We start from the raw sequence: 14,722 nt of genomic DNA on the forward strand, positions 1-14,722 counted from the left end.
TCTTTCTTTAATGAAATGGTAACTAATTAGAGTATATGCCCTTCTTTCTCTCTTATATATCTGAAGAATCTTGGTCATCCAGTAGAATGGTAATAGAAGTAGAGTTGAAATCCATTTTTACTTGCATGTAGATGCCTCACTCTCTTAAATACCACTGGACTTTGTATACATGATTTAATCTGTGTTTGTGTGTATATCTGCTTAGAATATATGCAGTCAGGTCGTATCCCATTAATATGATAAAGAAAACCATTTTTTCATTTTTATAATAAACATCTTCTGCATATATGTTGACTATGTTCTCAAGCTTTTTAAAAATAGAAATTAGTGTATTTCTCTCCCTTTCACTGTTTCTGTAAAATTTCTTACATCATTTTGATGAAAATTCAATCATAAAATTTCAGTGTATATTACTAAAATTCTCTTGTTCTTTTATTCTATTTTAAATAAAATGTATTCGGGGTTTTGAAAGTTATTTCTATAAAACAGAGGAATGCCTAAAATCTAGTTTATTTATTTTTGCTAACTACTTTGTTAAAAAGCTACCTAAAGTATGACTGTTTTTAATTGTTTTCTTCAATACACACATTTTTTCCAACAAAAATAAAACATGGACATTTTTTAGGCTAATCTTTTGACATTGCACAATCAGAATTAATTGCAACTTTTATTTCAAGTCAATCATTACAACTCAATAAACAACTATTACTTTGACCTAAATTTCCCATTGTCTCACAATCTGAGAATATGCCAGTCATCGAGAGCAAAAAAAAGTAATTTAATGTTAAGTGAGAAAAGAGTATTGAAAAGCACTTGCTCATGAAGTGTCCCCTTAGTCTGTAAGGAACACATCAAACACAGGTTAAAACGATAAAATATCTAACATTACAGTTATCATTGTAGTCTGAGATATATGCTTTTGGAGTAAATACTTTGTCTAGCCTAACTTTCTATAGTATGATGCCCTTTGTTTTAAAGTCGAGCTATGGCAAAACCAATACAATATTGTAAAGTTAAAAAATAAAATAATAAAAAAATTAAAATTAAAATAAAAAAATAAAGTCGAGCAGACATACCTTGCATTATAAAAACTCATTACTTTTACTTTTAACATAGATTAGAATTTATTTAGTCTTCTCGGTCCTACTCCAGAATTCTTACATATGAATAATACAGATCTTCACACCCTTGAAGTTAAGGCTACTTGACTAGACATAACCATATTCCCATTTTCTCCATTCCTTTTACACATACAGAACAGAAATCTACTGCCATGACTAATCAAGAGAGTCAATAGAAGAAAAAAAAATGAATATTTTACTCATCATCTTTATAATAAAGTCTCGTATTTGTCATTCCGCACATGTATTCCTTTTCTAACAACTTGCATGCCATTTATATCTCCATTTCATATGCTTATATTCCTTATTTCCCAACATCTCAAGCAACCTCATTGACTCTGCTGCTGCCGCTAAGTCACTTCAGTCCTGTCCGACTCTGTGTGACCCCGTAGACTGCAGCCCACCAGACTCCCCCATCCCTGCGACTCCAGGCAAGAATACTGGAGTGGGTTGCCATTTCCTTCTCCAGTGCATGAAAGTAAAAAGTGAAAGTGAAGTCGCTCAGTCGTGTCTGAATCTTTGCGACCCCATGCACTGTAGCCTACCAGGCTCCTCCATCCATGGGATTTTCCAGGCAAGAGTACTGGAGTGGCTTGCCATTTCCTTTCTCCACTCTCCTGTATATCCTAATTTATTTTCTATTAAATAGAGTGCACCCTAAGGATACACACTGAAAAGTATATAATTATGAAATGCACAGGATAGGATGCTGCCTACTCAAATATGTTGCAGGTTCATTGAGAGAAACTTTTTTCTTTTATTTCCATCTAAACTTCCAATGACAACTTCCTGTTGTCATTTCCAGTTGCCATTATGATTTTTAATACCTTATCTGCAAACATCACCCATCTACTTAGTGCAATGCTTCATTTTTGAAGAGAAAACATTTAGTTATTTGATGCTTAATGAAATAGTATCCATTTAATTCCAGTTTAGCTAGAAGCAATGCATATTTCAGGGATTATTTTTTGATACCATAAATTTTTAGAACATACAAGTAAAAGAAGATTGTAGTACTCTATGCTGCATGCATATCTCCAGATATCAGGCTTACAACTGTGACTGTAATACATTCCAGCATGTCAAACTCTGGCTTAGACAGTAAAGAATCTGCCTGCAAACACTGAGACCCTGGTTCAGTCTCTGGGTTGGGAAGATCCCCTGAAGGAGGAAATGGCAACCCACTCCAGTATTCGTGCCTGGAGAATACCATGGACAGAGGAGACTGGCAAGCTACAGTCTATGGGGTCACAAAGAGTTGGACAGGACTGAACGGATAACACTTTCACAATTTTTCACTTGTCAAACTATATCCTAAAGGGAAATATTAAAAAAAAAAAAAAACCCACAAACACCTTAGTGTGCTCACATAAATTTTTAATGCTAGACTACATGCATACTTTCTAAGCACTATACATCACATTTTAATGTTTTTTTTTTAGTAATTTATATAAATAAACCATTCAATCCAAGTCAATATATATTCCATTAGAAAATTTTTTAACCCTACAGGTAAACTGTCTTGCTCTAGCTGATCGGATCATTCAAAAGGTCAGTGTGAGTCTAAGTGTGTACATTTCTCTGAAATCTTCAGAACATATTCCTTTTAAGAAGCAAACAGCATAGTATGTATTAATAGCAGAACACTACCCAGAGTAGGACTCACATTAAATACAATCGACTAAAAAAAATTAAAAAAAAATAAATACAATAGACTAAGGTGAGAAAACAGATGAAAATATAATTTCTGTCAATAAACTATAACAGGGAAGGAAGTATCCACAAACATGAAATAATAGTAACTTAGTATTTCAAAATATTTTCAAAATTTAGAAAAGTAAGCAAAAATTTCAAAAAGCAACATAAAATAGAAAAAAAAAGATATTGGAGACAAATGGTATGTATGAGCTGGATAATAGGCAAGTGTGAAATGAAACAAAAAATTCAGAAACACACTAGATAAAACATTTCCAAGTTAAAAACTAAATGAGTAGAAATACTAGAAAAACAGAGAACTATAGGAAGTTTAAAGGGCATTGAGGAAAATAAAGAAGAATAGAAAAAAACAGACACAACAAAAGATTAGGGGAATAAAGAAATTGAAATAAAAAAGACAATGGCATGTAAGCAAAAAGATAATATTTTAATCCTTTGACTCTTCTACACTAACATTTGATACAAGAAACCAAATGAACATCTTTTAACACTTAAGAAGAATTTCATTCACAAGAATTTATTTGGAGTGAGCAAATTCTTTTACTTAGAGTTATTAACAGGAGTGTCTGAGTCTTATTTTTCTATTTTGAATTTTTCTCAATAAAAATTCTGGGCTATAGAAACATTTCCTCTGTTTTACTAGAAAATTTGTTAACAGCTTCTATGTTCTAATACAATTTTTGTTTATTCAGTGAAATGATATAAATTAAAATAAATCTTAGCATTTAAATATTGTACACAAAATTTTGATAAGAATGTATATTTATGTTAGATGTTATAATCTTACCACAAAATACAATAAATAAAGAGTGCTCTAGGAAACTTAGAAGTGATGGATATATTCAGGGCATAGATTGTGGTCATGGTTTCATGAATGTATGTTATCTCAAATTTTTTCCTGTTATATACATGTTAATATGGATGTTTTTGTATGTCAATAATACCTCAAGAATAAAGTTGTTTAGAAATAAAATACATTATGCCAAAAGTCATAACACATTTTTCATTCCATTTGAAGAAATGTATATAAATCTCTGAAATATCTTATATAAATTTATAAATTTGGAGTACTGAATGGTGATTGCAAAGACACTTCTGTTCCTCTATTATAGGTACAGGCAAAATACACACACACACACACACACACAAACACGCGCACACACACATACATTTGGAGGCCAAATATGTGGAGAAAGACTTTGTTTTCCTTAATTCCAAAGTTTTCACTAAGCCCTTTTTATTTAACAGCAGCACTTCTCTTTCTTTGCAAATTTTATTTGCTTCCACTTTAACTTGGATTATTCTCTTTACCCAGAATGCCCTTTCCCCACTACTCCCTTTTGATTGACAGAATACAGCTGAACCTTTTGTACAAAGAGAATGCTAGTTACATGAACTTAGCAATTAACTCATTGCTCTGATTTTTTTTTTTTTAAATGAAGGATTCTAACTTGCCTTCTACTCTGAACTTTACTTTCATGAAAAATTCTGAATCACCTCTAACATTCTCTTTCTCCTCTGTGAATGCTGCTATACTCTTTCCTGTTCAACAGTCTTTCTGAAATCCCAGATACCACCATGCTGTGTTTACAGTTGTCAGTTTACATACTAATATTCCTCATCTAGATTCCTTGAATGTCGACAGAGTCACATTCATTATATTTCTAGAGTAGGATTTTATGCTTAGCAGATATCCTATAAAAAGATGTTCAGTGACATGAAATAAAAAACTTTGAATACTTTGAAAATCCTTGAGTTATGGTAAAATAATTGTGAAATTAGTAGTTACAACTGATTCTGTTTTGCATTATGTATTTTAGTAAACATTCCTGAAACTTCTTTAATTTGTCATGTGCTGTGTTGTGCTTAGTCGCTCAGTTGTGACCAACACTTTGGGATCCAATGGATTGTAGCCAGCCAAGCTCCTCTGTCCATGGGGTTCTTCAGGCAAGAATGCTGGAGTGAGTTGCCATGCCCTCCTCCAGGGAATCTTCCCAACCCAGGAACTGAACTGAGGTCTCCTGCATTGCAGGCGGAGTCGTTACCACCTGAGCCACCAGGGAAAGCCCAAGAATACCGGAGTGAGTAGCTGATCCCTTCTCCAGGGGATTTTCCTTGCAGGTGGATTCTTTACCAGCTGAGCTACCAGGGAAACCCTTAACCTGTGATACTTTTGAGTAATTTCTATCTCTTCCTATGATAAAATACCCTAGGGGGAGTGGAATATGTGAGAATATATTTTAAAATATTTCTCAATCATCTTACTATCTGAGTGGCTAAATAAAAATGAAAAGTTTTAATGAGAATTATCAGAAAGTAGTAAATCAAATACATATCAAATATTAAATCTATGGCCTTTTGGCCTTTGTATTTCTATCTAAGCTGTCATCTCCTCATTTCCTCCATCCCTCAGCCTTTGGCAATCACCATTCTACTCTATTTCTATGAGTTTGATGTTTTTAGATTTTATAAAGAAGTGAGATCATGTAGTATTCATCATTCTCTGACTGACTTGATTCACTTAGCATAATGTCTGAAGACCCATTCATGTTCCCCCCACCCCCAAATGGCAAGATTTTCTTCTTTTTATGGCAGAAAAATATTCCATCATATATACATATATTTCATATTTTATTTTTCCATCCATACACCAGTTACTGCTAAGTCACTTCAGTCGTGTCTGACTCTGTGTGACCCCATGGACGGCAGCCCACCAGGCTCCCGCATCCCTGGGATTCTCCAGGCAAGAACACTGGAGTGGGTTGCCATTGCCTTCTCCAATGCATGAAAGTGAAAAGTGAAAGTGAAGTCGCTCAGCTATGTCCGACTCCTAGCTACCCCATGGACTTCAGCCTACCAGGCTCCTCCATCCATGGGATTTTCCAGGCAAGAGTACTGGAGTGGGGTGCCATTGCCTTCTCCATCATACACCAGTAGACATAGGTTATTTGGATTTGTTTAATGTTTGGTCACTATGAATGATGCTGGAATCAACATGGGGATGCATCTATACCTATAGGAGAGTAAATTCATTTCCTTTGAATAAATACTCAAAGGTGGAATTGCTAGATCATATGATAGTTTTTTTTTTTAAATACTTTGACCACATCCATCTTGTATTTCATAGTGAAAATACAAATTTATATTTCTGCCAGGAATAAAGTGTATCACAGTTTCCTCTTTTCCAAATTATTGGCAACATTTACTATTTCTTGTCTTTTTGATAATAGCCATCCTAACAGATGTGAGGTTTTGATCTACATTTCCCTTATGATTAGAAACGAGTATCTTTTTGTGTTCTAGATGTCTTCTTTGAACATTATCTATTCATGTACTTTGACCATTTTAAAGCCAAATTGTTTTTGTTGTTATGTAACTGTCTTACATATTTTGAATATTAACACTTTATCAGATATATTTACAAATATTTCTCTCACTCCATAGGTTCTTATTTTACACACAAATCAGCTAAGTTATTACACAATGTAACCAAGATCTGACCAAAAATACATAGTTATTGTCTTCTCAAGACACTAAATCTTAAAGTGGTGACTTTGAAATAGAAACAGTTGACTAACTCACTGTTTTGAGTCTCACGTTATTCACTCAAAATTAACATAAGCAAACCCTTCAGTGCTAGATTCCACAGACCATTTACTGAATTGAAATGGTAAAGAGAAGATAAACATGGCCTCTGTGCAAGGATAACAGGCAAATCTATGAAGCATTCCATATGTTTTATTTATAAACCTTATGATAATTAGAAACCAAAACTCTGTAACAGATACACAGATACAAAAGAGAAAGGAATCCAAGTAACGTATAAATACTAAAGCTAGTTATCAAATCACAAGGGAGGAGAGTACACAAAAGAAGAAAGGAACAAAAAATAAATTATAAAACCACAAGAAAGCAAGTTACACAATGGCAATATGTACAGGTCTATTAATAATTACTTTAAATATAACTGAATAAATGCTCAAATCAAAGACATAGAGTAGCTGAATGGATTGAAAGAAACATACAAACAAAGACTTAAACTATTCTAATTTTTAAAAAATCTTTTTCTCATTTTGATATTTTAATTTAAACTGTTCTGAGTAATTTAGACTGTTTTATTTTCCAGGTTTTTTTTTTTTTTTTTTTTTTTTACACATTCTTCTGTATTATCTTATCACCAATTGATTTCCTCAAGTGCAGTTTCCATTTCAGTTTTTTGGTTCTACAGCAGTCATTGGTCCTTTGTTGAAAGTTTTCAATATGCTTCTGCATTCTTCTCCAGAGTTCTGTGAACGTTTTTATGCCTGGCACTTTAAACTCTTTATCAAGTCTTTTTCTCTTCTTCATAATTTTTCCCTGATATTTTTATCTTATTCTTCAGTTTTATCCCTTGTCTTCTAATTCTGCTTGACTGTCTATATTTCTTTCTATGAATTAGGCAAAAGAGTTCCTCTCCCAGCCAGGAAGGTGTGTCCTTGTGTAGGAAAGTCCCTATACAGACTGTGTATACCTAGTGACTTTGGTAGGAGGGCTAGAGCTGATTCAGGCATAGAGTGATTTTTTTTCCCGCCCAGGGTACACTGGGGACCACTGCTTTGGTGTATATGAAGGTAGGAGCTGGAGACTGGCACAAGCCAGTGCACACTGGGTGTTGCCACCTTGGTGGGGGGTGACTGGCACCAGAACTTTCTGTGGGGTGGGATAGTCTGTAGACCAGCTACAGCACCTGCACTTTTCAATCTGAACTGTCCCTGTGCTCAGATGCATAGCAAGTGAAGTTGTGTGCTAGCCCTTTAAAAGTGAAGTCTTGATTTGCTACAGCCGTCTGGCTCTTCTGGATATAAGCCTTGCTGTTTTTAAAACCAGGGAGGTCATCTTCCCAGTACTTGTCCCTAGGGCTTGAGTGCTTAATGTGAGTCTCAAAGCATTTGCTCCTTAGGAAGGACATCTGCATTTGGGATATTGCCTTTCACTTGTGGGTCATCCACCAGGGTGTGGGTCCTGAGTAGATTGTATCTTTGCACCCTTAAAACCATCTGGATGCTTTGTGCTTGTTTGTTTTTGTTTCCTAAATTGTAGAAGAGCTATTCTGCTAGTTTCCAGGTATCCTCAGAAAGAGTTGTTTTCTTACACTGTACACACTGGGTGTGTCTATGGAAGGAGGTGAGCAGGATCCTCTTACTCTGCTGTCTTGATCCTGCCTTCTCTATTTTGAATATGTACATTTATCTTCTACTTATTTACCACTGGTTAGAAATCTGGATTTATATTTTGCTAATTATGACAGCTCAGTTGGTAAAGAATCCACCTGCAATGCAGGAGACACCAGTTCAATTCCTGTGTCTAGAAGATCCACTGGAGAGGGGATAGGCTACCCACTCCAGTATTCTTGGGCTTCCCTTGTGGCTCAGCTGGTAAATAATCTGCCTGCAATGAGAGAAACCAGGGTTTGATTCCTGGGTTGGGAAGATCCCCTGGAGAAGGGAAAGGCTACCCATTCCAGTTTTCTAGGCTGGAGAATTCCATGGACTATATAGTCCATGGGGTTGCAGAGTCGGACACAACTGAGGGTTTTCACTTCACTTTCACTTTCATTCATTCACTCATTGTTCATCATTTAGACTTATGTGTGTCATGCCTTATGTAGCATAATTTTGAAAAATAAATCATTAATCATAAGTGAAAATACAGAATATATGTTGTTGCTGTGTAGTCACTAAGTTGTGTCCATCTCTGCAACCCCATGGACTACAACACATCAGGTGTTCTTATCCTCCATTCTCTCCCAGAGTTTGCTCAAGTTCATGTCCATTGAGTCAGTAATCCTATCTAACCATCTCATCCTCTGTTGCCTTTTCTCCTTTTGCCTTCAATCTTTCCCAGCATCAGGGTCTTTTCCAGTGAGTTGGCTCTTTGCAGCAGGTGACAAAACTATTAGAATTTCAGCATCAGTCCTTCCAATGAATATTCAGGGTTGATTTCCTTTAGGGTTGAGCAGCTTGAACTCCTTGCTGTCCAAGCTTCAATTCTTTGGCACTCAGCTGTTTTTATGATCCAACTCTTACATCTGTACACAACTTCTGAAAAAAACATAGTTTTGACTATACAGAGCTTTGTCAGCAAAATCATTGTGGATGGTACCTGCAGACTACAGAATATATACCAACATTATTTATTAACAGATCAAAAGGTATAGATGAATCAATAGCAACTTAAATGTGCCATAAGTGTATTCTTCAAAGAAGAACAAAGGAAATTCCCATGAAAAATGAATAAAATTATTAAGAATTAAATGAGTAATGGGATTGGATAGATAGAGTTTGGTATCTATAAATAATTTTATTGGCACAAGAGCTAGAAGAAAACATTTTGAGACCTATGGAGAGAGTAAGTTAGTAGTTTATTTCTAAGGATAAAGATGAAGAATTGGAAATAACATTGGAAGAACTTTTAAATGCTTCACTAAGATAGGACTTTTTCAGGTCAATAATCCCTATTGTTAATTAGCATTTAGACGTATATTCCTTATATTGAAAGCAGACTTAAAAATCACGCCTGAGTATCTGAAGCAATCCATGAGTTCTGACAATGTCAAGCATCCAGTGAGACCCAGATAGTTAATTATTTTTAAAAATCTCCTTAATAAAACAGCTAGTGTTAAAAACAATGATTGAAATAGTCATGCACTTTACATTATTGACTAATTATTTTTTCCCAATCAATCAGTTACATAAAGGCATCTAAGGAGAGGAGAAAGATTTTATTTTAATGTATCTCTCTCCCTCCAAATTAGTAATATTTTCCTTTGGAAAAGGGAAAGGAAAATTGTAATGGGAAATATTTAAACAGAAATTATCTTGTGCAATATTTAAAAGATCTAGTAGCTTATAAGTATGTTAAATTATTCTTAAGTTGTTAAATTATTAACAATTTTGAAGACAGTCTCAGTTGGAAAAAATAACTCTACAGATATCACCTGTGTGTTTCTATATCACTGCCTAATAATTCTACATGACATTGATAAAAATGGTAATCGCACATATCAGTTATAGAGATGTCTCACAGCAGATAGTGACTTTCTGGAACATTCATGATGGCATACCATGGAGGTGGGAAAGGCACAATATAAAGTTCACAGAAAGAAAAAAAAAAAAAAACTGCAGGGAAAATTATAAAATAAAAGAAATAGAAAAATACATCAAGCAAATAAACAACTTTTGGATCAAATAAATTGGCAGATCATTTACAATAAGAAATTTAGAGTCTACTATCAACAGGAAGGAAAAGTATACACAAATGTACTTTCCATCTGTAGTAGCATTTCTGAGTATTTTCTGAAACTGTGATATAATAGCAATTGACTTATAAAAACTGATTCATGTCCTTTCCATTTTAAAGAACTTATATAATTTATTTTTATAAAGATATCAAAAATTTTGGGGAAAGGAACTCATTTCTTGTGGCTTCACATTCCCATGTGGTAAGATTGATTAGAGTCACAGGGAAAACTTTTCCTTACTCTTCTTCCTCAGGAGAAAGTAACTACTCATGGCTTTTGTGAGTGCAGGAGAGAAACTGAGCTCTTTGGCTCAGCATCTTTCTTTATCCATCTTCCGGACTCCTACTGCAGAAGGAAGTTTGCCCACTCTCAGCCCAGCATTAAGGTTCCTGGGACATCACTTGACTTAGTTAGTTTGGGGAGATAGTCTCAATTCAGGCAGTGTTAGCAAGCCCTTCAATGAGATCTGAGTTATGCCCTCCATACAGCCTCAACAGTGTAACAAGTAAAACTGATCTCCAATTGCCTGCTTCCTGCCTCTTGAATTTCTCTCACTCATTTCTGAACATGGTCAAAGTAGAAAGGGAGTTACATGTTGAGCCATTAATGCCCAGGAGAATACACAGAAGAATTTCTGGTTATCCTTAGGATCTCTGTATTTCGACTGCTGCGTAAGGGTAGGGGAAAAAAAAAAAAATTTAAATCCCCTTGGTACACTGAAAATCAAAACTTTTCTGGTGAGGCACTGATTTATATTAAATCATGTATAAAGAAAGTTTCATTCATTTTTTGCCGAGCCATTCATTTCTTTGACAAATAGCTGTCATAATATAAGGAAAGACAACAGAATACATTCTATGCAAATATTAATAAAATGATGCTTCATCCAAAAGAAGTTAATAGTATAAAAAGATGATTTCAGTTGAGTATAGAAACATATATATAAAAAGTATTATTTCAAATTAACTGATCATATAATTACTTTAAATATATAATATAGTATATTTATTGGGTATTGATAAATAAAATATACTTATAAAATTCAGGCTAGATGTAGTCTAATATTATGTTTTTATATGAAACAATAATTCTTTGTAAGTGTTAAATACATATATAACAATATAAGTATGGATTCTTACATAGCATTTACATAAACTTCATTAAAACTGATGAGTCAGTGTTGTTGTTTAATCTGTTTTAAATGAACAAATTATATCACAAGGAAACTAAAGTGTTTAAGGCCTCACATCTACTGTGTTAGCTGTCCTCTGGGATGGCCACCAATGATCATCACTTTCTGATATTCACACTTTTGTGTGGTTTCTTCCACATTGTGCCAGAGTGAATCCACATAACCAGTTGCATATGGAAGAAAATATGTTGTATCACTTCTGAGATTAGATTGTATGAGATGTTGTGGTTTCTATCTTGATTGTTCACTTGCTGTCTCAAATCATTCACTTTAATGAAAGTCAGCTGTCATGTAGAGAAGTCTATATGGCAAGAAACTGAGTCCTCTGCTGATAACTAGAAAAGGATTGAGGCCTTCTGACAAAAGCTATGTAAGTAAGCTAACCTAAAAGCAGATCCTCTGCTTCAGTTAAGCCTTCAGATTACTGCAAACACAGCCTACAAACTAGCAGCTGCTTATCGATTCTTGTTATTCTGAGGACCCTCACCAATACACTGATTCTTTCTTCTCCCCGTGTATTAGGCTAAATCAATCTATTGCAATTTACCAAATAGTCCAAAAATATTGTGAAAAAAGAAACTTGTTTCTTGTGGTTTTTATGAGTTGTGCATTCATGTTTCTATTCCACCTCTTAATAAGTGGATTATTTGGATTAAATTATATACCTTTGGTCTGCTGCTGCTGCTGCTAAGTCGCTTCAGTCGTGTCCGACTCTGTGCGACCCCATAGACGGCAGCCCATGAGGTTCCCCCGTCCCTGGGATTTTCCAGGCAAGAACACTGGAGTGGGTTGCCATTTCCTTCTCCAGTGCAAGAAAGTGAAAAGTGAAAGTGAAGTTGCTGAGTCTTGTCCAACTCTTAGCGACCCCATGGACTGCGGCCCACCAGGCTCCTCTGTCTATGGGATTTTCCAGGCAAGAGTACTGGAGTGGGGTGCCATTGCCTTCTCCGACATTTGGTCTATTTGATCTTAAAAGGATAACTTCTAAGAGGACTTTAACATGCTACAGTATGCAGGGATAGGTACTCCCTTACAGACTCTGTATTTTGTTGTAACTCAAACCCAGGTTGTGCTAGACATATCAAAAATAGGGTGAACAGTGTGCTAGGGGTATTTTCTTTTACCACTTCATAATGATATCAATTGCCATATTAAGGGAGACTTCAAAGCCTTCACTGAAACATGTTATGTGGATGGTGGCATCACAGGCATACTTTATGTGAAATTTTGAAGAAGGCGTTGTCTCTTCTCAACTTCACTGATCATGTTCTAGCACCATCTTCTTTGCTAACTCCCAGAATTCCATAGAACTTAGATGGTCTCCTGTGCAGCCTATTTGAAGACTTCTAATCAGGTCCCAGCTATTGACTTTGATTCCTAAGTCAAGATAGAACAATTTCTCTCTTCTAAGAAATAATAATTTCTTTTCCTCCTTCCCTACCATCTATCCCAAAGGAAACAAACCTATCTTTTGTGCTTTTCTCCCAGATATAGATGTTTTAATGGGTTAATTAGGAAAATAAATAGAACATAGTTGAAGATGACCTTTGTGAATAATGTGTTATGAGTCTTAGCTAAAGTGTTAACTGCCTTCTTTATAGTCTCTGTAGCCTGAATATTGGGATGTTCCCAGTGGCTCAGTAGTAAAGAATCTGACTGCAATGCAGGAGATTCAGGAGATGCAGGTTCTATCCCTGGATAGGGAAGATCCCTTGAAGGAGGGCAAGGCAACCCACTCCAGTATTTTTGACTGCAGAATCCTATTAACAGAGGATCCTGGTGGGCTACAGTCCATAGGGTCACACAGAGTTGGACAGGACTGGAGCAACTTAGCATGCACACATACAGCTTGAATATTAATCCCCTTCAAAGTTGAATTTAAGTATGAATTCCTGGCGAAATCTTTCACTGGATCTCAGGTAAGGTTTAGTTTCATGATTGTACACTTTGTAAGAACCTTCTACAACTTCACAGAATATTTACCACCATCCTGTATGTAATTATTGCCTTATGTCTATTAAATTGTAAACTTCAGAAATGCCAGGAGAAATGCAATTTTTCATCAATTGCTCTAATCCAAGTGCCGGCATTTGTCAGACTCTCAATTACATAAGATAAAAGAATAAATTATTGAACAATCATTTTTGTAAGTCCAGGAAATAACATTGCAATATATTTTGGATCATATTCTGTGATGAGAAGCTCTGATTCATATTACTGAAGATTTCAATTTATTCTAAATAACTTCCTTACTGAGGAAAAAATCAGCATTTCTCTAACTTGTTTTTGTTCATCTTACACAAATTAGATTTTATGGACTAAGACAGATATATTGTGCACTAATTATAGAAGGGTATATCGAACTAAGTGCTGAAAACATCTTAAAAATTATTTACTATTTAATTTAATACCAAATGCTTATATATGGTACTATGTTTCATAGTATAAAATAAATTTTACTGTTGCCAGTCTCCCTATTAAAGACATTGAATATTTCTTTCACATTTTTCCTTCTTCTTGGGTCGCTGGTAAGGGCAACACTTTTCATAGTATACAAATTAGGGGAAAATGGAAGTTGAGATAATATAAACAGATTTTCTATTTTTAGTTTATAATGTTAACTGACTAAATTGAAATTATACTGTGCTGTCATCAGGCCAGATCCAGTGGAGTCTGAGACTGAGGGATATACAGACAAAAGGGAGATGAATGGAGTCAAATAGCATAGGTTTGGGGGCCCAAAAGAATTCTGATTCCATTGACTAATTTTATTTATGTATAGGACCACATTAAAATTCTTTTAATTCTTTATGAATTAAATTCTAAGTGGTTGTATTATTAGAAAAGTGTACATAAAGGAGTATGCTCTCCAAGGGAGAATAAAAGAGGTAATGTTTGATGGAATTTATTCTTTATATTTCTTTTTTATCCTGCCTTATTTTGCAAAAACATCATCTCTATATAGATACATAATCTAATTATAGTACTGGTCTTTTGTTATATGTTACAGCATTTTTAGTTTATATTTTAGGAATATGGTAATCAGACAGTTGCATCCAGCACCAGGACTAGAAAGCAACGTTAAATCATATACTTCTTCCTGTAGGCTTTATCTGTTTAAAAAAAAAAAAAAGCCTACGTTGTCAAATTCTAATATTTTATCTTACTAAAAATTATGAAAAATCTTTTTATCAAGTGAAACTTTCATTTACTTTGTAATTAAACCTGAACCACCAGAGAAGTCCATATATGCATATGTGTATAAATATATATAAATAAAATATGCATATGCATATAAATATATATACATATATATATCCTTTTATTTTTATAATATTTCATTTAGCATAGTGTTTTCAGATGTATCCATGTTGTAGCATTTATCAATACTTTATCCCTTTGGGGGCTTAATAA

General features: G+C 34.5%; 1 non-coding gene across 1 annotated transcript; it reads left to right on the plus strand.

Annotated features, from left to right (window-relative positions):
- The first annotated feature begins 6,470 nt into the window (after positions 1 to 6,470).
- LOC147363094 (U6 spliceosomal RNA) lies at positions 6,471 to 6,576 on the plus strand. Its single transcript, XR_015137544.1, has one exon. It is a non-coding gene; the product is annotated as a U6 spliceosomal RNA (small nuclear RNA).
- Positions 6,577 to 14,722: the final 8,146 nt, after the last annotated feature.

Source organism: Bos grunniens, chromosome 11 (assembly GCF_055505025.1).
Source record: "Bos grunniens cultivar Pamir isolate PY7600 chromosome 11, Bosgru_T2T1.0, whole genome shotgun sequence".
NCBI classification, from domain to species: Eukaryota; Metazoa; Chordata; class Mammalia; order Artiodactyla; family Bovidae; genus Bos; species Bos grunniens.